Source organism: Macaca nemestrina, chromosome 17 (genome assembly GCF_043159975.1).
Source record: "Macaca nemestrina isolate mMacNem1 chromosome 17, mMacNem.hap1, whole genome shotgun sequence".
NCBI lineage: Eukaryota > Metazoa > Chordata > Mammalia > Primates > Cercopithecidae > Macaca > Macaca nemestrina.
Genome location: NC_092141.1, coordinates 46,761,737 through 46,786,534, shown reverse-complemented (window position 1 = coordinate 46,786,534; position 24,798 = coordinate 46,761,737). Strand labels below are relative to the sequence as shown.

General features: G+C 48.0%; 1 long non-coding RNA gene across 3 annotated transcripts in view; it reads left to right on the top strand.

Annotated features, from left to right (window-relative positions):
- Positions 1–24,798, top strand: part of LOC139359587 (uncharacterized) — a 121,681-nt gene that overhangs the window by 47,185 nt on the left and 49,698 nt on the right. For 2 of the 3 annotated variants that reach the window (XR_011615672.1, XR_011615671.1), the window contains one exon: positions 5,561–5,766. The exons of the other annotated variant lie outside the window; for it this stretch is intronic. This is a non-coding gene — a long non-coding RNA (uncharacterized lncRNA). Of the gene's footprint in view, positions 1–5,560; positions 5,767–24,798 lie in introns of those variants that run through there. 3 annotated transcript variants of the gene reach the window in all.

The following is a 24,798-nucleotide window of genomic DNA, read 5'->3' as shown; positions in this document are numbered from 1 at the left end:
TAGCCCTGCGCCCACCCTATAGCCATGCAGCACACACATGGCCAGTTCCCAACATGTGGGTGAACAGTGCGGGTTTCACTGAAGTTTTTGTGGGAAACCAGGGGAGCAGATGGCATCACACAGCACACTCCAGCCTGATCACAGCAGCCCTGGGTTTCTCCCTTCTCTCCTTCGTCATCTCTCTTCCAGGCAGTGCTCTTCCCCTCCTCTCCAATCCCAGTTTCTTTAATGAAACCAAACCCTCATTTTACATCCCTAATGAAGCAAACAAAGCAAGATAGGACACAGACCACCGGGCTCCTGTTCCACCAGTATCTCATTCAACCTCCTTCATCCCCATATTTTTATTACGACCAACCATTTTATCCCCATGCAGGCCTCTGTGCCCTGCACACACAACAGCTTCCTCAAGCTGCCCTCCACGTGGGTGCCCTGAGGCTCCGAGAGGAGATAGGACTAGCCCCATGCCACCCAACCCCTGGGCAGGGCTCCTCCCTGCTGTGCCCCCAGAGGGCCTAGGTTAGGTCCCCTCCCCAAGCCCATTTGGCCCTGTGGTTGGGCATGGGGCATGATGGCACCTGGCTGGCTGACTCTCCTCGTAGAGCTTAGGGTGCTACACACGCTGAATTCAGATGTGGCTCTGAGCAGGCCGTTCATTCATTCCTGACCGTATCGACTACAGAATTGAGTGCTACAAGCAAGGAGTTTAGCTCTTATTCTCCTACTGATTTGATTTAATGTTTGGTTTATTCCTGTCCCTCTCTCTCCTCCTCTCCTCATCAGTTTGACATTTGCATAGTGTTTCCCTGCAGTTTTGTCGAACACACATGGGAGTTTTGCTGGTAACTCCCTGCTTTGGCTTGAATGGTTTTCTTTGGGGGAGTTTTGAACCCACTGAGGCATCTTCTTCCTCCCTCAGGAAGAACACAAACTCCCTCACACTGGAGTTTGTGTTCTTCCCCCAGCTGGGGAGAGGGCCACATAAATAACGAGACTTCCCTGGCTCTCGTCACCCCACCCCACCCGGAGCCTGTGAGATTCCTGTTGTGATATGGCCTTCAAGTATTCCTGAGTGTCGCGGGTGGGTGTGGGCCTCAGGTGCCCATGAATAAGTCTGTCCCTACAGGTGGGTAACCTCAGCCTGCCCACCAAGCCCTTCTGCCAACGGCTTGGAATCCTGAGGTGCTGGCGCTGCTCAGCCGTGAAGCTTAGCGGCACCCCCGGGGGGTGTCCAGGCCTCAGGGCTTTCGGACTCCTGATTGTCTTAGTGTGATGTCCCCCAGAAGCAGACCTGAGACAAGGATTCAAGGGAGGTGGTTTATTTGGGAGATGAAAGAAAGTCCAGGAAGGAATGGGAAGTGAGACCGGGAAGGTTACCACTGTGAGTGGTCGAGCTCAATCCTGCCCCAGTTCTCCAGGTTACTCAACATGCCTGAACCCCCGGGGTGAGAGAGGATCAAGTTGGGGCCCCTTCTCCTATTACAAGGCTGCTGAGTCAGCAGAGGCAGGGCTCGGTGGAGATAGGGAGAGAAATCTGCAGATTCCTGAGCCCTGACTCCTGCACCTGGGTCTCTTTCTCCAGCTTGCTCCAGAGCACAGCTAGAACCAGTGGGACAAGGTTTCAGGGTGCAGCTAGATGCTGGAGAGGAAGCCTGCATGCGGGCAAACGCACCAACAGAACTGGCGGTGCACACGGGCAAATGCACCAACAGAACTGGCGGTGCACACGGGCAAATGCATCAACAGAACTGGCAGGAGATGGTCAAGTGATTAAAGTGATCGAGTGGAGATTGAATCATTGCCTATCCAGGGATGCTGCAGGCAGAAGGCAGGGAGCTAGCCAATATTAAACACCTTCTGTGTAGCAGTACTGGATATGTGGAACTAGAATGCAAGCTCCTTAAGGACTGGGGCCCACATTTTATGTACCTATTTTTTTTTTTTTTTTTTTTTTGAGGCAGAGTCTCGATCTGTTGCCCAAGCTGGAGTGCAATGGCGCGATCTTGGCTCACTGCAACCTCCGCCTCCCAGGTTCAAGTGATTCTCCTGCCTCAGCTTCCCAAGTAGCTGGGATAACAGGCATGCACCACCACACCCTGCTAATATTTGTATTTTTAGTAGAAACGGGATTTTGCCACATTGGCCAGGTCGGTCTTGAACTCCTGACCTCAAATGATCCGTCCTCCTCGGCTTCCCAAAGTGCTGGGATTACAGGTGTGAGCCACCGCGCCCGGCCTGTTTACCTTTGGATTCTCAGTGCCTAGTGCTGTGCTTGGCTCCTGGTTGTAAAACCTAAAATAACAGGAAAAATAGTGACCATTGACAGGCACCTACTGTATTTGTTGTAATGAATCCTGACAACAATCGTTCATGGCACGTACTATAATCTCCACTTTACAGATGAGAAAACTGAGGTTCGGTGGGGTTGAATGACTTGCTCCCGGTCATACACTTCCTAAGCAGCAAAGCCAGGGTTGGGACTCAGGTTTGTCTGCCTTCCTGGTTCCCTGATTTTTCTCCTCCTTGTGGCATGTCACTGCATCGGGAGGGCGGTTGCACTACGGATGTCCCTGGAAGGCCCTCTTGCTTCTGAGGTTCTGTCTTGTTAGCTGCACCTCCCTCCACCCCTGGCCAACCGCAAAGAAAAGGAAAAGTCCTTTCCTCCTCCTCAGGTGGCTTGTGGCGGATTACTTAGCGCTTGACACGGCGTGTCTGTGTGTCACTGTTCCCGGGCGGAATTAAATCAGGGCAGGAAAATATTAATTTGGAGTTGGGGATGGAGGCCGCTCCTTTCCAATTATTCTCCACCCCGTCAGGCTTATCCTGGCGCAAACAAGGAAGGAGGCTGGATTAATTGCTTTGGACTCTGCCCCACTCTGGTCCCAATTACTGGGCCGGCTTGGCTCCCAGCATTATGAAGCACACTGCTGTGCAGGAAATTGTGTGAAATTTTAACGGATTTTCAGATGCAATAATGGAGCACAGGATTCAAGGCCAGCATTTGTGGGGCAGCCGGGCCTTCCATGCTTCGGTTGAGGTTAAGCTGTTTGGGGTTTCTTTGTATATTAAAGGATCATCTGGTTAACCCCAAAGCCCAGGGCCCCTAGAACTGTTCAGACTCTGACCCCACAGAGGCAGGGAGGGCTCCTGGAGCGCAAGGAAACCCACTGCCTCCATGATAATAATAACACCATTTTTTGAACCTCCGCAACGTCCCAGGTACTTACCCCAAACATCTTTAAGCCTGAGCCTTTGAAGTTCTTCTTATTTTTATCCCCCTATCTTATAAGGGAAGAAAAGGGGACTCAAAGAGGTTAAGTGATTTGCATAAGGTTTTCTGGCTACACAGTGCTGAAGCCAAAATTGGAACCCAGGTCTGTCTCCAAAGCGACCCTATTTTCTGTACCACTTTGGCTCCTCCCTCATCTTCTATTTCTTCTTCTTAAGGATGCATTATTACAAATGTGGCTTCCCTACCACACGAGATATCTAGAGTAGAGTCCTTTCTTCTTCTGTCTCTGCATCTTCAGCCACTGTCAGGGTACCCAGCATCAACAGGGGCCCAGGAGAGGTTTGATGTACTGCAGTCAACCTGACCCAGCCCCTGGACCCCAGGATTTATAAATGGAATGAGGGGGTGGGCTCATTTGAGCCATGTGGAACCCACAGAGAGGGTGAGGAGGGGGATCATGCCCCCAGCCTGTAACAGGGGCTGTCCAGATGCTCCCCATATATCGTCTCTGTCAATCTTCACCATGACCCTAAGAGATTGCCAGTTATTAGGAAGTAGGTGTCTAAGAGGGGAAATCTCTCCTATTGTCAAAGGCAAGAGGTGGCTGGTGGCTTGGTGGGCAGTGGGCGCTTTGATCTCTGCATGGCCAGCTCTGGAGGCTATGGTATTGTAAAAATGCATTGAGAGAATTCCATAAAATCTACCCAGGAGAGACAGGCGGCTGGAGAGGAGGCAAAAGCCATGGAACATGGAGTGGAGTGGCCAGTGATCACGGAATATGAGAACCCCTGCCTTGGGGGCTAGGCGTGACTGGGACAAATTAAGCTGCTAGGGATGTATCTGGGGAGAGTGGTTGGATTTGCATTCTGGCCTCGCTTTAACAACTGGAAGAAAATTCCTTGGAGGAATTCCTCTGAGGGAATCACAGTGTGGCTCCTTGGCCCCCACCTTGAGGCATGACACAGCAGAGGTCTATGATGGCTGCAGAGGAGCGGGAGGATAGGGATAGAGCTGGCAAGAGGGGTGCCTGACTTGGGGGAGGGGGAAGTGAGAGGGAGTTTGGGGAAGTGAGCGCTATGTAGCTCACGAATTTTAGACTCTGGTGGGGCCACCACATGGAAAGAGAACCAGGTATTCATGGTGGGCCCAAAGACAAGGACACTGGAGGCAATGAGGGCAGAGGAATGCGGGTGAGGCACACGGTGACCATCATTAGCTGTCCAGTTCCTATCCGCCCCTTTCAGCAAAAGGAGAATTAATTATGTGCAGGGGATGCCCCCTTAATGGCCATCATTTAGTTTAATTTAAGAAACAGATCCCTCTGCACACCCCCCTCGGTCAGCAGCACCACCATTGGCAGCTGTATTGATTAATGGCCTCCTCTTGGATATGGGAAAGCAGTGGTTCTCAAAGTGGAGCGTGCCTGAGAAATGCCTTAAGGGTTCCTTTACACATGGATTGCAAGGCTCCATCCCTGGGTAGTGTCTGATAATTTGGATTTCTGACAGGTTCCCAGGTAATCTTGATGCTAGTGGTTCTGGGAACACACTTTGGAAATCACTGTAGTAGAGACAGGATTTCCTATAGTCCTCCCACCCACAGGACTCGGGAACTCTTCCCTTCACTGCCCCCTCTCCCAAGGGTCCTCTAATCCAATGGGGGCGGGCATAGCCATCTCTGCCACTCTACTACCCTCAAGTGCACCCATCTCTCCAGTGGTGTGTAAGACACGTGCATTCTCTGAGCATTATGGTGATCCTGCCCCTGGGCATTTCTATTCCAAAGAGGGATGGATGAGTGCCAAGGACCCGATTCCTTGACCCCTCTGCCTAGATGCAGTCCCTCCTGAGCTGGATCCTGGGAGACCCTCTCATGCACCCTCAGCACTAAGCCCAGAGGTGTCCCAGGAGGCTGGTCCCCTATTCTGCAGGGCCTCTGCTCCTATGCACCAGGTGAGAGAGGTCAGACAGCTAGCATCTCTGGCAGCCTGGCAGTGGCAGGAGGGGGCCCACAATTATAGACCTAATTGTGTGACCACAGGCAGGTCCCGCCCCCCCATTGATTCGGAGCTGGCACTGCGGGCTTTGCCAGGGCTACCATCCAGAGAGCCTGTTTGCACCTGTGTCAAGGCGAGCTCAGGAAACCTAATTAGCTAGTTTGGTGTTTTATAATTAGGTCCTTTAAAAGAATTCATAGGTGGTGATAATAAGCCCATTTAGAAATCTATTAAGCTTTGGGGGAAGTTGAATAGAAACCTTGTAACTATGTGCACACTTGCTTTCTCTTTCCCCTCAGTGTCTCCTTTCTCCACTTTTTTCTCTTCTCCAGAGTCCTTCCTCCTGCTCTCTTTCCCACTCTGTATCTCTGGAGTTACTGACTCCTGCACCCATGCTGAATGCAATCCTCTTTTATTGCTTAGGAAGTCTTGCACACGTACTGAAGCATCTAATCCTCCCCACAACCCTCAGAGGTGAGTACTGTGCTGATACCCATTTTATAGATGAGGAAACTGGAGTGCAAAGCGGTCAAGACATCTGAAGCAACATGTCCTTAAGTTGCTGAGCCAGAAATGGAACCCACTCATTGTGGCCTTACCCCTCAGCAAAACGCACTTTGCTCCGCCTACATTGCCCTACTCACCCACAGCCCAGTGCTCCTGGCTCCAGTGCTCCTACCAAGCTGACTGAGTTGACATTTTACATATCAAATTCCTGTTTTCTCAGAGACCTTGTACCAGGGCTTCAGTGCTAACTTCAGATGGGTCTGTAATGGACAATGGCTTCTAATAAATTTTACTTCTCCGGCAACTCTTCCCACCTTGATTTCTGACAAGGTAGTATGGTAGAAGAGCAGGCTGGATGCTCCCCTCCCCGCCTTCCTCCTTCCTCCCGTCCTTCCCCCAACTCCCTCCCTCTCTAAACTGGGACTGAGAAGCCAGAGATGAAGTCGGTCAGTTTCTAACTGAAGGGCTCAAGGGATCCCCAGATGCTTCCAGATCTACATTAGAAACCCTAGCCCTCTCTTATCACCCCGTTTATTTCCTTCTAAGCACTTATAACATGACATTCTCTCAAAGATTTGTTCACTTATTCATTCACTTGTTTATTACCTACCTCTCCTCATGAGAATGCAAGCGCTGTCAGGGCAAGGACTTTATTCGTATATATCTGATTCCCTGGAGCCTGCATTAGTTCCTAGCACAGAACAGGACTCAATAAATAGTGTTGAATGAGCAAATGTGTGGGACCTGATACTCAGTTTCCTTATCTATAAAATGGGATAATACCATCTGCTCCGCAGGGTCGTAAAGAGCTTGGCACACAGCAGGTGACCCACAAATGGTGTTGCCCTCACTCTACCCCCTGCAGACCCCATTAAATTAAGCACTGAAATGCCCAGAGAAGCTCTCCTACTTTAAAAAGCCCTTGGATGAATCCCCTTTTTTAGAAGGCAAAGAATTTTTCTTTTTTAAAAATACAATTGTAAAAATTTTAAAAGAGATGAAGTCTCTCTATGTTGCACAGGCTGGTCTTGAACTTCTGGGCTCAAGCGATCTGCCTGCCTCGGCCTCCCAAAGTGCTGGGATTATAGGCGTGAGCCATGGTGCCTGGTCAAGACTTTTTCTCTAAAGCAAATGAGCCCTCCTAGATTTATCTGCTTTGGAAATTTGGGGCTTTTGTTTATATTGGTCTTCCCTAAAGTGGACTGACTGAGTGCATATAACTATAGAAGTGCATATATTAGTGTCTTGTTACAATAGTTAATGATTATGCAGATTCTGAGAGCGTAAGTTCAAATTGTGCCTCCTTGAAGCATAACAATGACTGTAGAAACATGAAATTCAGACATAGGGCTGCTGCTCTTTAGCACTGTTGGTAGAGAGCTTGCACTCTGACAGCTGTGTTTGGAGCTAGGATCCTCCACTTGCTAGTTGCAATGACCAGTGGCATGACTAGTTGCATGACTGAACCTCTCCAAGGCCGCATTTTTTCTTCTGTAGAATGAGGGACAGTGGGGTGGTAGTCATAATATTTGTACCTATTTTATAGCATAACAACCCTATTAAATGAGGACATGGGAGCATTCTTTCAAAACAAGCTTATTGAACACCTACTATGTGCCAAGCACTGTTCTGAACTCTAGTAATTCAGCAGTAAGACATTTGATGCTGCATGAAGCTTACATTCTTTTTTTTTTTTTTTTTTTTTTTTTTTTTGAGATGGAGTTTCACTCTTGTTGCTGAGGCTGGAGTGCAGTGGCATGATCTTGGCTCACTGCAACCTCTGCCTCCCAGGTTCCAATGATTCTCTTGCCTCAGCCTCCTGAATAGATGGAATTACAGGCATGTACCACCACATCTGGCTAATTTTCTATTTTTAGTAGAGACAGGATTTCTCCATGTTGGTCAGTCTGGTCTCGAACTCCTGACCTCAGGTGATCTGCCCACCTCAGCCTCCCAAAGTGCTGGGATTACAGGCATGAGCCACCGTGCCCAACCTGAGGCTTACATTCTAGTGGGAAATAATGCATGTAAAGCTCTCAGAACTGTGCTCAATGAATGCTGGCTAGAAGGGTGACTGTGGCTGTACAGTGACATGGCTCATGGATATAGGCTCTTACCTCCATAGCCTCTTCAATGGGAGAAGATGTACATATGGCTGGACACATCTCCATGAAATTAATCTATGGTGAGATTAAACCCGCTCCACTCTTTCATGAGGCTGGAATTCTTTGCACATGTGTGTACATGCATGTGTGTTTTGGAAATGGGTGGGTGTGGGTGAATGTCAGGCCTTTTCAACCTGACATTCAGTGGTCAGGTGTCAACTTCATCTTTCCTTGTACAACTTATTGCACTATCTTATGCCTTTGCCTTCCATAGTCTGCTTTTGCTCACCCTGTTCCCTCCTCCTGGACTGCTTTCTTCCTGTCTCTGCAAGCTCTACCCATCCTTCAAGGTCTTCCTTCATGAAGCTGTCCCTGAACCTCTCCACTGGGAGAAATCTCTCCCTTCACTCTCCATCTTCCTCCTCTCTTACGCTTGTGTCCCTTCCTCCCCATTCCCTTGATCTGCTTCTGTTCCCCTGCTGAACCATGGATTCCTTCAGGACTAGATCCTGTTCTGTCCATCTCTGTGTCCTTTGCACTGCATTGCTTTACTTGAAATAGATTCTCAACAAACATTTCTTAGGCAATTAAACAAATTCATGGCTCAGAGGATTTATTTTGACTCATCAGACTTTACTTTTTCTGGGGTGAGAGATACGAGGCAGGAACCTGGTCTGGAGCAATAATGGCCTTTTTTGCATTGGCTGTTCTGGCTGTGTGCAGATGCTTCCACTTGTACACCAAAACCTGCACCTGCCTCTCTGCACACTTTCACAGGCATCCATGAGGCCTGGGTGGTTGTCTTGGGTGTGTATTTGTTGGGGGGGGGGCGTTACGGTGGCAGCCCAGTGCCCAGTGATGGATGAGGGGGGTGGAGGTGACTTTCCCAGGGGAAGATTAGCGCCTGGCAGCTATGATTTGTCTCATGCCCTCCTGTCCTTTTGCTGGGCCCCACTGCAGAGTCATTCATTACAGAGGCTGCTGTCACAGACTGGGGGCAGGGGCTGAGCAATGTGTGCATGTGTGGGGGGTGGCAGGCAGGACCCCTTCCTTAGGAGAGACTCTCATGCCAGAGACCAGAGACCACTCTGACTATACAGCAGCTTTCTGGAGTTCTGAGAGAAGAGGACCAAGTTGTAATTCACCTTGTAAGACATACCACTGCACTCAGGGGCAACACTGTGTGATAGGGTGGGGAGGGGCATTTAGTTATTCATTCATTCACTTGGCAAAACATTTTACTGAGTGCCCCCCAGATCTGCTCTGTCCCTTCCAGGAACTCACAATTGCTGAAGGAAGATGGGCATGTACACAGACAGTGTCAGGAGGGAACAGGGGCTGGTGTGACAGGTGCCCTCCAGCCTGGGGCACTTGAAGGCAAGTGAAAGACCATAGGGGATGGTGGAAAGAGCATTGAACTTGGAGGCTGAAAACTTAGGTTTGGGTCCTGGCTGCATTACTTACTAGTAGTGTGGCTTTGGGCCAGTCACTTAAAACTTGCTGATGCCTTGGTGCCCACATCTATGAAATGGGGCTGTGTTAAAAGTGAAAAAGCTATCAATGTGCTTTTTTATTTTTATATTATTTATTTATTTTTTATTTATTTTTGAGACAGAGTCTTGCTCTGTCACCCAGGCTGGAGTGCAGTGGCGCAATCTCGGCTCACTGCAACCTCTGACTCCCTGGTTCAGGCGATTCTCTTGCCTCAGCCTCCCAAGTAGCTGGGATTACAGGCACGTGCCACCACACTCAGCTAATTTTTGTATTTTTTTTTTTTTAGTAGAGATGGGATTTCACCATGTTGGCCTGGATGGTCTTGATCTCCTGACCTCGTGATCCTCCTGCCTCGGCCTCCCAAAGTGCTGGGATTACAGGCGTGAGCCACCTTGCCCGGCACAATGTGCTTTTTTAAACTGGAAGGTACTGTATAGGTGGATGGGATCACTGCTTTGTCAATTCTGTTGCGGGGAGGGGATGGGGGTAGGGCAGCCAGATGAGATTCTGGGAAAAAATACAACCCCTTCCTCCCAATCCCCACGTGTTTATACAGTCCCCTGCAGTTCACAATTCACTTTCACACTCTGTTTTTCTCGTTCCTTACAACAACTTTGCAAGTCAGGTCAAGGCAGGCATTATTGAATCCCATGTTGTAGGGGAAGAAGAAGCTCAAAGAGGATAAATGACTTGCCCAGGGTTAGTGAGCCTAGTTAGTGGGTGAGCTAAGACTGGAATTTGGTTCTTTCTGATACCCAGGCCCAGTGCTCTTTCCCTGCTTCTACACACCAGAGCTCCTCCTCTCTGATGAGCCCCTCTGTCCCTGCTCTGGTCTGGATGACATTGCCCCCAACCCCCTGGGGCTCCCGTCCCATAATGGATGTGGTACCTTCCCCACTCCATGCACCTTCACTGTGCCAACTCATGACCACTTTTGGACACAATAATGTCCAAAAGTAGCCATGAGAGTAGAGAGAGCCCTGTAGGTTAAGAGTGTTCGATGGAAAGAGGAGACCAAGTGGAGATTTCCCAAGGGCTCTCACCCAAAACCAGCAGGCCAGCTGATAAATTAGTATGATAAGGAGAGAAGGAGAAAACTGAAGAGAAAGGAAGGAAAGAGAAGAGAAGGCAATAAAGAAAGACAGAAATAGAAAGAAAGAAAAGAAGGAAAGAGAGGAAAGAAGGAAGGGAAAGGAAGAAAAGGAGAAAGAAATGGAAGTTGGGTGAAGAGCATGAAGAGGGAGTAAGAGAAAGGGGAAAATAAAAGAGAATGGGAATAAGATGGAAAGGAATCCAGGAGAGATAAGTAAAGAGAGAAAAGGGGAAGGAAGGAGGCCAAAGAGGCTGGGGAGGGCGCTGGGGGGAGGGCCAGCTCCACTCTGGCAAGGGGTGGGAGATTGAAGGCTGAATCGCAGCAGGCAGTGGAGGAGAGGAATAAGTCATAAACGCTGCAGGGGCAAAGGTCAAATATAGACTGATGGCTCCATTGTTTCCCAGCCGGTGAGGAGGACCCTGTTGGGGGCTGCTGAGATGCTTAACCCTTCCCTACCCAGCCCTTTAATGGTGAGGCAGGTGTGGGGATGCAGAGTGAGAAAAGCACCTGTGTGTCCAGGGTGAGGATTAAGGGGTTAGAGTTGGGATTGGATGGGGGGACAGGGTAGGGACCGGGTCTTGGATGAAGGGACTCAAAAGTCCTCTCCACTTCAACTCATAGAAGGTAGAATAAAATGAAAACACGCCACCTCTCTTTTTCTAACAGTGGTTGTCCTCTTTCGCATCTCTGTAGAGATTTCCTAGGGAAGAAGGAAGTTCTTGGGAAATGGTTGAGTAACATCTATCAACAATAATAATAAATAGTATTAACAATATAAATAAATGTCTACTGAAGAATAAAATGAAATTCATATTAATTAATGTTTATTAACCATTAATACATGCTATTATTGTGCAGTGCTTATGGATTTGAAAATAACTTTAACAAACATGTTATTAAATCTAACAATCCTGTGTGATAGGTATTATCAGCACCATTTCATCAGTGAAGAAATTGATGCTCAGACTTGTCCAAATTGTGCCAGTTAGCAGCTTTCTGAATCCTAATCCACAGATCTTTGCGCTACCCAGAATTTTCCTTGGGCAGTATCATACTCACTATAGAGGAAAAACAGACTGTCAGGAAGTGTTTGGTTATGAAATGACTCTTGCCAGTCGAGAAAGCCAGATGTAGTTGGTTAGAGAGGGGATGAGAGGATGACGTCTGTCCGTGGAGTAGGTCTTCAGAACCACGGACAGTTCTCACACCCCTGTTTCCACATCGCCTCTTTGCCAGACTATGAAGCCTTGGGTGGGTGGGGAGGTGGTGCGGGGGTAATACCACCAGACTCCTTGAGCCCTCCCCTGGGGAGAGCTGGGGGGCTGGAGGATGGGATGTCTACTCCTTGTGGGCTGTAACTCCACCCCCCACCCCATGATGTATAGACTGACAAAGGACTTAATGCTGTGAATACATAAAGCGGCAGAGGCCTGGGCGGTGGAGGGTGACAGCTGCCCTTTAATGCTTGGCTTTTTAAAGATCATGGTAGAGTTCAGAAAGTATAGTCATGAGGTTTAATGATTTAATGGGGACGACTGGGGAGCAAAAATAGTTACTGCGCCCTGGGGAAAAGTGACTCCTCATACATATTACTTTAGCCTAATGGCCTATAACGCCCTCCCCCCGTGCCCGCGGGGGGAGTCACGCTACATAGCCGCTGTAATACCGAATGGCCTGATTAAATGCATATTAAACAATACTAAATTGGGAAAAAAAAGGCAGAGGCGGTGCTAAATGTATTTATTCTGTGAGGGGAAGATATGACTCCTCCTCTGGCATTGGATGCAGGAAGTCCTCCTGCCTAGCTAGTTCCCCAAAATATGTGGTGTCCCACTGAGATTCAGAGGGAGGTAGGAACCTCATTTCTTTGGGAAGAACTTATGGGGGAAGGCACCTCCAAAATTAGAGGGAAATGCTATACAACCAAGGATCTGGAATGCCAGGAGTAAGAAGGGTCCACAAGATCTACTGTCCCAAGAGGCCCCAGGGATTCCCAGCTTGGAGTTCTGTCCACAGATATGTGGTTTGATTCTAATCAGTCATTTTTGAGAGGGTGCTTTTCTGTAAAATCAGGGGCTACTTTGGGATTCTTGGGTCCACTGTACTGGTCTCCTTACCTGGAAACCACTCCCCTCCCTCAACATGGTCCTGGTCATCAGTTTCTAAGATCACTGATGAGGCTACAATGAGAATGAAGCCTTAGTTCTTCAATGCACCCGGGTTCTATAGACCATGAATATATGCTAGAATCACCTGGGTAGGTTTTTAAAATACCAGTGTCTGGATTATTCTCCTTAAGAGATTCTGATTCACTTGGCTTGGTGTGCATCTCAGGTGTTGGTATTTTTTAAAAGATACCCAGGCGAGTCCAATGTGCATCCAAAGTTGAGAATCACCTCAGTAGAGTGTCAGAGCTCGCAGAGACTTTGCAAAGCACCCAGTTTAAGTTCTTTATTTCAGAGATGAGGAGTTGAGGCTGAGAGAGGCCATGGCTTCTCCAAGATCCATAGAGATGGACTGGACTCTTGACTCCCAGCCCTGTTTCCTTTCCATTGCACCTCTTCCTTTTTTGTGGTAGAATGAACAAGGTCAGATCAGAACCAGTGACTATGAAACATCAGAATCCTGGCACTGCAGCTCCCCATCTCAGACCCAGGCAGACCCAAGATAGCATTTTTTCCCTGGACTTAGGTAAGAGGGATTCTTTGGTCACTCAGCTCTGTCTGAGACGTCAACACATGTTGTTTTCTTACCCCAAGAACCTTCCAGACCACCTCTCTGGCCCCTAATCCCCTAGGCCCTGGCTGACCTATGGTCTCACATAGTGAAACATTTTAAGAGCATGGGCTCTGGAGCCAAGCTACGTGGATTTAAAGCTTGGACCTGCCACTTATTACCGGTATAACTTTGGGGAAGTTAGTTAACACCTATGCGCTTCAGTTTTCTTATCTGTAAAAGGGAGATAATAACAGCACTCACCTCATAAGACTGATGTGAGGATGAAATGAGTTAATATATGTAAAAGTACTTAGAACAGTGTCTAACATGTAGTAATTGCCATGTAATGATAACTATTGTTGATTTAACATTTTAAACATGCCTCCCTATCGAAGACTGCAAATGCATTAAGTTGTTCATATATTTATATTTGCCTTCCAACTCCAAGATCCTTAAGGATCGATTCTAGGGTTCACATGTCAGAGATTTTGGCTCTCTCAGATCCTGAATGGCCTCAGGTTCTAGTCAGGATCCAGGTAAGTTCAGACATTGCCTTCCACAAAGTGGAGGAGAAAAAGCCTTCCAAAGCTTGGATGGGGAGAGAGTAAGGAGGACAGGAGCATGGTTATGTAGAAGCTCAGCTCCAGGCAGAGTGCCAAGATGAAGGTTCTACCTGTCCTGTGGGGATGTTTGAAATGCTTAAAGATACCAAAGTAGGTGGTGATGGCTGCTAGACCCAAAAAAGCCCACTGGCAAGTGAAATTAAACAGAAAGGAGTCCTGCTTCTGGTTTCCTCGTGGGAATAGTGGTGGCCCTTGAGTGTCCATTCACCTTTTTACATACTCATAGCCTGACTTCGTTGAGGCACAATCTGATTTCCAAACTGAGCTTCCTGTTTGCTTAGCCACTGACTGGGATGCAGTGGGACAGGCCCCCAAACCATCCAAGGCATGGGCTGCAGTCCATAGTGCTCTTCCCTGTTCCTGGCAAGCACCTGTCTATGTATCATGGGGAGAATGAGACAGCAGTATGGGCTTCAAGGAGGCACCATCTTCTCACACTAGTTTCTGAACTTTTAGATGCTTTTAGTATAGAACTTTTAGTATAGGACTGTGCAAGAGTAGCCTTCCTAACATCATCACCAATGACTACCCTTCCCAAGCCTTCTATCCTGGAACACAGCCCTACTGTCCCCAATTCATGTTGCTCCTTTTGACACTCCAGTCTTGGCTCATACTGCTTTCTTCATCTGAATTGCCTTTCCCCATAATTCCATGCCCAACTTCTGCCCTTCCTTCAAAGACCAGGTTAAAAGCCATCGCCTCTAGCAAGTTGCCTCTGATTCACCCAGTGGAATGGTCTCTCTCTGTCTTGAGCACTTTACAATCTTTATATTTCCCTTCCTCATTGACCTGATCACAAATGGCCTGGCGCCACCATTACCTGGATTCCCCATGGCTCAACCACTAGACTCTGAGCTTCTGAAGGGTATGGGCTGTTGTCTAACCAATCTGCATGTGCCCCACACTCTACAGTCTAACACCAGGGTTGCCCAGAGTTGGTGTGTATTCTCAAACAGATGGGTGAAGGGTTGAGTGAATGAGTGAGCATCCTCACCTACCCTGAAGATCAAACCTCACATTAAGTAAGAAGGTAAGAGTTAGGCTTCCCTAGACCTAGTCAGAAAGACTTAAAAGGGGTAGAAGACATCCTACTAGAGGAGTCAGTGGCAGAACCCCTCAGTTCCAACCCCAGACCATCTGCTCGGAGGAGCAGGGAGAGAAGGAGAACTGTGATTGATTCCTCCTTTCTGTTCCACCAGATACCCCTCCACACACTCACACACAGCGTCACACACACAGACCTCACTGCCTACTCTCCTCCCTTCCTCCTCCTTCAACTGCATTTAATGTAAATGCCCATTAAAAAAAATTCTCCCCTCCCTGTCACTGCATGGGCCAGACCCTCCCACCCCCAGGTCCCTGACGCTCTTAGATTTTCCTGCTGCCACGTTCCACCCTGAGCCATGTCTTCTAGTATTTTGCTTTCAAATTGTGTCTCCTGCCATTTGTGCCACATTTAAAATGCTAACAGTACAGAATGTCATTTACAGAACCGGGGCGTTTGCTCCGGAAAATTAATTTGACTTATTCCTTCTGCCTGTTCCTATCTCCAGGCCAATATTATGCTACTCATTCTACAAGAGTAATACTTAATGAATAGGACTATTAATAATGTCAAGGTCCGCAGGGGCCTGGCGGCTAACGGATAGGCGTAGACGGAAGGAACCCATCACCTGACTCCTGGTTTAATGTCCCATGAAAATATCAGGCACTGCAGTGTAATTATGGAGCAGGGAGAAGCGAGTGGATGACGACCCAGAGTTTCTTAAATATTTTTTAAATTAGTTGATGCTTTTCCTTTTGGGGGAGGAGGATGTTTATCACCCCCCCCCCACTCCATTTTAGTTCTGGTCTGGAAGAGGAGGTGGACCTATTTTCATTAAACACACTCATGCATGCACGCGCGTGCACACACACACAGTGAGAGAGAGAGAACAATATATAACACAGAGATGGTAATAGCTACTCTAACCCCAACATGTTGAGATACTGTGTTGGGTATGAGAAGGGGGAAGTGGAGAGCATAGGTTTACATTTAACAAAAGAGAAAGGCACAAAGAAGGAAAAGAAAAAGTGGAATTAAAAGATCTGATTTACAGAGTATCCCAGTGATCCTCCTTTCTTCAATGCACTTCCTCCTTTCCCAGTAGAATTACCAAGGTAACAGGGCTTCTGCAGAAAACAAGAGGTCCTTCATTATCTGCAGCCGCAGCCCTCATCATCCCCTTCCCACAGTCCTGAATACCCAAGGAGAGGAAGAGTGGCCATTGCTTGAAGGCTGATTCCTTTCAAGCCCTGAGATTATGGCCCTGGGTTGGCCCACATGGCTGCTTTTATAGGAATGGAGCAGCAGGATTGGGCAGGAACCATGGGAGAGGGAAGAGGGGAGGGATGGGGGAGGCCAGGACTGGGGGCAAAGGAGTTGGAGTCGGAGTCCTGTGTGTCAGTCTCATCTCGTGTGCAGAAAGTGGATAAGGATATCTGCTTTGCAGAATGGTGGTGAGGCCAGGAGATAATGGGTGTGAAGGGCCTGGGGCTGGGGCTGGCACACAGAGGGGCTGATAATGTTAGTCCCTTTTGTCCAGTTCACAGATGGTGCAATCAGGCTCCACCATAGCAGGAACCAGGCATCTCTTCCTGGTGCAGAGCTGAACAAAGGATACTTGCCTCTCGCACTGGGTGATGTGTGGGAGCTTCCAGTGTAGTGGGGGAACCTCTGCTCTGAGGGGCCCTCAGACTCCCATGAAGGAGTCATGTTCCTACCTGAGGCCCCCAGTCTTATGGAAGAGACTCAGTTTCTGATCTGAGAGGGGCTTCTGGTCTGGTGGTGGGACCCCTGTCCTTGGAGGGTTCCCTTCCTTTCTTTCTTTCTTTCTTTCTTTCTTTCTTTCTTTCTTTCTTTCTTTCTTTCTTTCTTTCTTTCTTTCTTTCTTTCTTTCTTTCTTTCTTTCTTTCTTTCTTCATTTATTTTGAGACAGAGTCTCGCTCTGTCACCCAGGCTGGAGTGCAGTAGCGTGATCTCAGCTTACTGCAAGCTCCGCCTCCGTGGTTCACACCATTCTCCTGACTCAGCCTCCTGAGTAACTGGGACAACGGTGCCCGCCACCACGCCTGGCTATTTTTTTTTTTTGTATTTTTAGTAGAGACGGGGTTTCACCGTGTTAGCCAGGATGGTCTTGATTTCCTGACCTCGTGATCCACCCGCCTTGGTCTCCCAAAGTGCTGGTATTATAGGCATGAGCCACCGCGCCCAGCCGGAGGGTTCCCATACTTATAGAGTAACCACAGTGCCTTCCACCAGGGAGGTGTCCAGTCTTATGGGAGTTCCAGCCCCCTGGTCTGAGAGGCATTTTAGTCTTACGGGAGAAATCCAGCTTCCCATCAGGGTGGGGGCCTTCTAATCTGGTTGGGGAAACTGGGCCCTTACCCTGGCAGAAACTCCAGTCTGATAGAGGAGACACAGCCTCTGTTCTGGAAGGCCTCCCAGTTTGATGGTAGAGATAAATTCTTGCTCCATGGGAGCCTAAATATGGGGAGGGGTGTATAACATTTGGCATAGCAAAATCCCAGTCTAATGAGGGAGACAGAGTCTGCCTTTCGAGAGGTTTCAGTCTGATGAGAGAACAAGATGGCCTAAAGAAGGCCCATCTGATAGAAGAGACCAGAGCCTGCCCATCAGGGAGCTCCCAGACCCCTGGGGAAGACAGACCCCTTGGTCTCAGGGGATGCCAGTGTGATCAGGGAGGCCTTCTCTGCAGTGGCAGATCCCCTGGTCTTATGGTCTTGTTGGGGAGACATGGTACCCACGGTGGGGCAGCTTCCACCCTTTACAGGGATGGCAGGGCAAGTAAAGGCAGGCAGACTGCAGAAACCCCGAAAGAGGGGAGGCACAAACCGTTCAGTTCAGCTGGGAAGATATCGGCTCAAGCCCGTCAGAGTGACAGATACCCGGGGAGGCTGGGTGTGCTAAGCTGGACCGGTCCGGCCAGGCTGGAAGCCTAGCCGCCCCCTTTTTCTCAGTGCCTGGAGACCACCCGCCTTTTCAGCACCACGGTCAGCGGCCTCTTCGCAGGCGCGCGCCCTAGCCCCGCCCCGAGTTGGGCTGGCATCCAGCCTCCCGGCCCTTCCGCGTGCCCCTCGGCCCATGGGGATCCCGGGCTGGAGGCGTGGGTGGGGCAGGCGGCCGGGACGTGAGAGGCGGTGGGGCGCCTCCTCCGCGCGTCTCCGCGAGTATCTGTCTCCCCCATGCGTCCGCTGCTCCTCACAGAGGCGTCCGGAGTGCGTGTTCGCGTCTTTCTCGCTCAGCGGCTGCGCCCGCGCCCGACCCTGCCAAGAGAGGGGACACTTCCTCCACCTCATCCCCTACTCCAGGGTCAGGAAGGGGGTCAAGGCTTCCTCTTGGGGTCAGGTCAGCGGGAGCAGGTCAGGTGTCTCTGAAGGCATGGGTGTGTGTGTGTGCCTGTGCACGCGCCGCGTGCGTTTGGGGAAGAGATCATCTTACTACCATGTCTTCTTGGGGCACTGCAGTACAGAATGATCACGAGAGGAAATCTTCCTTCTGGCTCTGGATGCCCTGCTCACCGCCTGTGTGGGTCAGGCCTGGGTCTGTAGTTGATTTTGCATTCCCTTCCCCAATCTTGAACTGCTTGTGTGAGAGAGTCTGTGCAGGGACATCTGGGTTCTGCTGGGGACCCTGAGGAGCCCATCCCATGCCAGCTGAAGGTGGGGAGATCAGGGGCCCTACAGACATTCTGCCCAGCCCTTCCTCCTTTCTCTCCAACACCTGGTTTGGGCCCCTTAACACCTGAACCCTAACAGATCCAGGTGGTTCAACCAGACCCTGCTCATTCCACTCTTCGTACCCCCACCTACCAGAAGCAAGGTAGAGGGGTTGAAGGGCCTAGACGCAGAGAGACACCCCATCTCTATCCCCACCTCCGTCCTCATAAAAGGCAAATATGGAATCAGCAAAAAGAAAAAAAGGCCAAATAAAAAGTCATAAAATCATCCAATTAATAATTATTCTGATGGACTCATCAGAATTCACAGCTGGGCCAAGAAAAGGGTGGAAGGAGGGGGTCAGAGAGTGCAAACGTGGGGGGCACCTTCTTGTCCCTCACCCTCAGGTGAGAGTGAAGGCGCCTCCTGCCAAGTTCTCGTTTTCTCATTCGCTTCTTCTTCTTCTTCTTCTTTTTTTTTTTTTATGGGGCATCCTGAGTGTAAAAAATATGACTTGCCTTTATGGTGCTCCAACAGGAATGAAGCTATAAAATTATGAACAGTTTTTATGACGGCTATTCGGGGGATGCTTTTATATTGATGGTATACAGCCTGAATCTGTCTTTTTTGCATCCCACCCCCCTTCCCTGGGCAGGGAGGGGAAGTCTGTGTAACTATTTTTCATGCATTTAATATATTAATTATCCGGTAAATGCTCCCCAGGCTGTGCTCGGGACATTGGAGAGTGACAGGTTCTCAGCGAGCCTCCGAAGGCAGCGCATCAGCCTGCAGTGTATTATGTCGGCGAGGTCAGGGTGGGGTTAATGTAACTTTTTATTTGCTGATTTTTCATAGGCAGGAGCAAAGCCGGGATGGAGGGAGGGAGAGAGAAGGAGGGAGAGAGGGAGGAGGGGAGGGAGGAGAAGGTGCCACGAGAGCAGAGATAATGGCGAGGCAGATCTCTCCACCCCCAATTCACCTCTGTCAATGCCAGGAGGTTTGATTAGGTAGGAAAGGAGCAGTGGCCTCTCCCACTGGCTCCGGCATCCAAAGCCACACACTCCTGGTGACACTCCTGGGCATGAGGCTTTCCCTTGCTGCATCTTGCACCCTTGAATGCAGGCACAGTGTCACCTTCTGACTCCTTCTCACTCGCTGAAACTGAAACCCCGGCTCTTGGGTCTGGAAGAAAACCCGTAAGATTACCGTGGGAGTGTCTGGCCAGCTTCCCTTTGTATACTCCCAGATAGGTGCTTACACACAGCCACGTGGACTTGTGCACACACGAGCCGGCTTTGTCACTCGAGTTCGCATTGTGCCTCCTGCTCGACACATCAGATTCTGATTCCTTGCCCATTCACAAAGCACAGCTTCTGGCAATTAAACAAGGGAAGTGATGAACAGATCTCACTGGCCACAGTTTCTCTTCTCTGTCAATGATACCAAGAGCTTTCGTGCCTAGACCCGAGACCCTGTCCACCCTGCAAAAAAGGAAATCTGTCAGCCAACCCATCTCTGTCTGGAAAGTCTGGGGAGGGGGCTGTTCCGGAGGCCCCATGCCCAGGTCACCACTGGGCCTACGTGTGCTCCAAGTCTTGAGAGAATAAAGGCTATTGCTTAGATCAGACTGGTACCTCTCTGTTCCTAGCCTCTTGCCCCCGCCCCGCCATCTGCCGGCCCCAAGAGGGCAGCACAGGTGGGTCTTCACTTTGACGGTTAGTGATCATGAATACCTGAATCCTGGCTCCCCAACCCTTTGAAGCCTTTATTTTGGTTTTTGTATAGTTTTTTTTTCTTTACTGTAAAAATGTGTAATCATTCAGAAAAGTAGAAATATTGTTAGCATTGTTATTTTAGGATTGGGATAGACACTTTTGTGTGTTTAACCAGGAAAAAGGCAGCTCCTGCTGAACCAGGAGCACAGACCGCTGGGTTCAGGGCCTCAGCTCTGCCTAGACATGCTGTGAGATGCCTCTTTGTTCTTCACCAAAGAAGACAAAGTAGGGGCAGGATAATCCTGAGGTGCTGCAGACCCACCTACCTTTGCTGACTGAGGACTCAGGAGTGTGTGCACACATGCACATGTCCTATCCCCCTCCAACTAGAGAAGTTAGGAGCTTGAGTTCTAGAAACAGGGTCTTTGCTTTGCCACTTCCTGCTCTGTGACCTTGAGAGAGTTCCTTTCTTGCTTTCAGATTCAGTTTCCCCATCTGTAAATTGGGGCTCATTATATTAGGGGTACAGCCTTATAGGAATGTTGTAAAGAATAAAGCAGTTGAGCCGTGTAAGGTGCTTAGCTCAGTGCCTGGTACAACACTACTGCTGTTGCTATTGTGATTACTACTATTATTATTTTGTTTCTACCCATTCCTACCTGCCTTTTTTTTTTTTTTTTTTTTTTTTTCATGGAGTGTTGCTCCGTCACCCAGGCTGGAGTGCAGTGGCGTGATCTCAGCTCTTTGCAACCTCCGCCTTCCAGGTCTAAGCAATTATCCCACCTCAGCCTCCCAAGTAGCTGGAATTACAGGCACTTGCCACCATGCCCGGCTAATTTTTGTATTTTTAGTAGAGACAGGGTTTCACCATGTTGGCTAGACCAATCCCAAACTCCTGATCTCAGGTGATCCACCCACCTTGGCTTCCCAAAGTGCTGAGATTACAGGCGTGAGCCACCACACCCAGCCACCAGCCCATGTTTTATACAAACCAAACCCTGTGGAGTTATCACTCTTCTACAAGTTTGCAAATTCTGCACTCCAAGTGGCTATTTCCTCTTAGGCATTTGGCCTGAGTTGTGGCATACCATGCGATAGGTGTGCAGTGGTGTGTAATTGTGGTCCAAACAGCAGAGCTTAGTAGGCAAATGCCATTGCCATCTCTATTAAGTCAGCATGGGGGGTATCATTAAGGACACAACATTATTGGGCACCTATAGAGGGCTGGGGGTGTCATGTCCATTACCTCATTTGTCTTTCTTAATGGCCTTATGAGGTGGATGCTATTATTAAACCATCTCACTGGTGAGGATCTTGAGGATCAGGGAGATTCAGTCAATGACATGCCAGCCTGAGGTCACCAGGTGATAAGAACCAGGGCTGGGATTTAAGGCCACTGACTGCACAGCTCGTGGGCTTTCTGTTTCTTCAGGCTGCCTCTGGTTCCATTTTTTAAATGATACCAACTAAAGCAGTGAGAACAACCTTGTGAAAATCTAAGTGCCTACTATCTGTCAGACACTGGTGAGGGGCTCATGGGGGCTCACAACAATGAGGTGTTTTTGCTGGTCTGGAGGAGTCTGGAGGCCACTTTGGGGAGATAAGACATTTAGTAATAGTAGGAGTAGTAGTGCCACTACTCATAATATCAATAACGTCAGCCACAATAGTTAATGCTTACTCTGTGTCAGGCACTTTTCCAAGAACGTTATTCCACAGCCCCATAAGACAGATATTGTTATTACCCACTGGTCTGTAAATAAAATTCTGAGGTCCAGAGAAGTTAGGGTGTGCAGAACTTGCACAACTTGCTAGTGGAAGATTCTGTGTCAGGACCAAGACTGACTCCAGGGGTGACACCCTCAAACTTGTCATCTGCTGTGTGCCAGGTGCCCACTTTTCACAATTCCCTTCCAAGTTTGGGATTCTTATGCTCACTTAGGTGTATGTAAATGTGTTGGCACTTTTGTAACTTTTATTTTTGCACAAGTATTTAATGAGAATATTTTAAGTGCTGTGTTACTAGCCATAATGACAGTGACTACTAAATGTCTTGGTAGTGAGGTTTGAGGGCCTACTATGTGCCAGTGTTAAATGCTTTGTTTGCATTACCTCTCTTTTTTTTTTTTTTTTTTTTTTTTTTGAGACAGAGTCTTGTTCTATCGCCTAGGCTAAAATGCAGTGGCACAATCTCAGCTCACTGCAACCTCTGCCCTCCGGGCTCAAGTGACTCTCTTGCCTCAGCCTCCCTAATAGCTGGGATTACAGGCATGCATCACCACGCCCAACTAATTTTCATATTTTTAGTAGAGACGGGGTTTTACCATATTGTCCAGGCTGGTCTTGAACTCCTGACCTCAAGTGATCTGCCCACCTTGGCCTCCCAAAGTGCTGGGATTACAGGTGTGAGCAACCACACCCAGCCTCTCATCTCATTTTCTCAACATCCTTACGAGGCGGGTAATATTATTGTCACCTCTGTTTACCACATGAGGAAACTGAGATTTTCAGTTGCTTGAAGTCACACAATAAATGGTGAAGCCAGGAAAATGGTTTAAGTCCAGGCAGTCTATCTCCAGAGTTTGAGCGCTTAACCTAAAGCTCTTCATGAGAGAGAAGCTTATGGAATCCGAGGGAGAAGTTCCTTATCACCTCCCTGCACCCCACTCACACTCTCCTCCTCCCCCTCAAAGAGCTTCGAGGTAGAATTTTCCCAGAACCTTTATATATGTATGACAATGTATAGAAAGATTTTTCCTCATAAATGTGATCATTCTGTTGTATTGTTCTGCAGATTTTCCTCCTTTCATGTTGATATATGTAGACCTAGTTCATTCTTTTAACTTCTACCTAATATTCCACAGAATGGACTTACTATAATTCACTCATTGACAGACATGTGGATTATTTCTGATTTTTTGATATTGAATGCAATGAGCAATGCTTCCTTGGGTATTCTAATACAGGCTTTTCATGCACATGTGCTCAGCAGCTAGAAGTGGAATTACTGAATGGAACAGAATGTGCCTTGAATATTTTTCTAGTTGTTGCCAAACTGTCCTCCAAAAGGGCTGCATGCTCCCCGCAAGGCATATGGGAGGACCCCCATTTCCTGATCCGTTTGCCATTAACGGCTATTATGCATATTTTTTCCATTTTTGCTAAACTCGTATATGAAAAAAAGTCTTCATTGTTTTAAGTTCCCTGGTTACTACTGAGACTGGGGATGTTTACATTTATTTTCCTTTTTTTCTGTCTTCTTTACTCTTTTTATATCCCATTGATGCCTATGCTTTGCCCATTTCTTGATTGGGTTGATTAATTTCCTGATGATTAAAGTAATACGTGTTAAACAAAGAACATCAGAAAACACAAAAAATAATAAAGAAAATGGATATCACGCATAATCTCACCATCTGGAAATAACACTTGGCATCATATTGGTGCATTTTTGCCACTCTTTTTCTCTGTGCAAATATATGTACTTTCTTTCTTTCTTTCTTTTTTCTTTTTTTTTTTTTTTTTGAGATGGGATTTTGTTCTTGTTGCCCAGGCTGGAGTGCAATGGCATGATCTCAGCTCACTGCAACCTCCACCTCCCGGGTTCAAGCCATTCTCCTGCCTCAGCCTCCTGAGTAGCTAGGATTACAGGCATGAGCCACCACGCCCAGCTAATTTTGTATTTTTATTAGTGATGGGGTTTCTCCATGTTGGTCAGGCTAGTCTTGAACTCCTGCCCTCGGGCAATCCGCCTGCCTTGGCCTCCCAAAGTGCTGGGATTACAGGTGTGAGCCACCACGCCTGGCCCAATATATGTACTTTCAACCTCCATTCCTAGCATGGCCTGGTATATATGGCCTTGGACCATTTTCTCCACTTGTCACTATAAAGGGGACATTTTCCTATGTTATTAAATATTTTAAACACTATTTTTATATTTGCTTAGTATTGATCCAATTGATGTGTTAAAATTTAATCATTATTCTAATTGCTAGACATAAATAGGCTGTTTCCAGTTTTCTACTATTATATAATAAATAATGCTACAGTGAACATCTTTGTACATAAATCTCTGTCCACATCTCTGATTATTTCCTTAGGATAGATTTCTTCAAGTGGAATTGCTAGATCAAAGGGTATACATTTTTAAAGATTTTGATCCATATTGCCAAATTGCTTTCTAGAAGGGATATATCGATTTCCATCCCCATTCACCATGTTTGGGACATATATTTAACTGCACACTTTACAATGTAAAAAAAACCACTTTTCAATTGGGAGGTAAATGTATCTCTTTATTGTCTTAATCTTCATTGTCCCTTGCAGGGAATTTAAACATATTTTCCAAATCTCTTGGCCATTTGTATTCTATGAATTGTCTCTCCATGTTTTCTGCCCACTTTCTACTGGACTTATCCTCATGTTTTAGACAAAGAACCTGAGGTTCAGAGTAGCTGAGTAACCTACCCACAGTTACACAGTTGGCAACAACCACAACCAGAATCCAAACCTCTCTTACTCCAAATCCTGAGCTCTTGCCCTGTGCTGCTTCTCTATGACTCTAGAGCAAGAATCAGCAAACTACTGCTCAGCCTG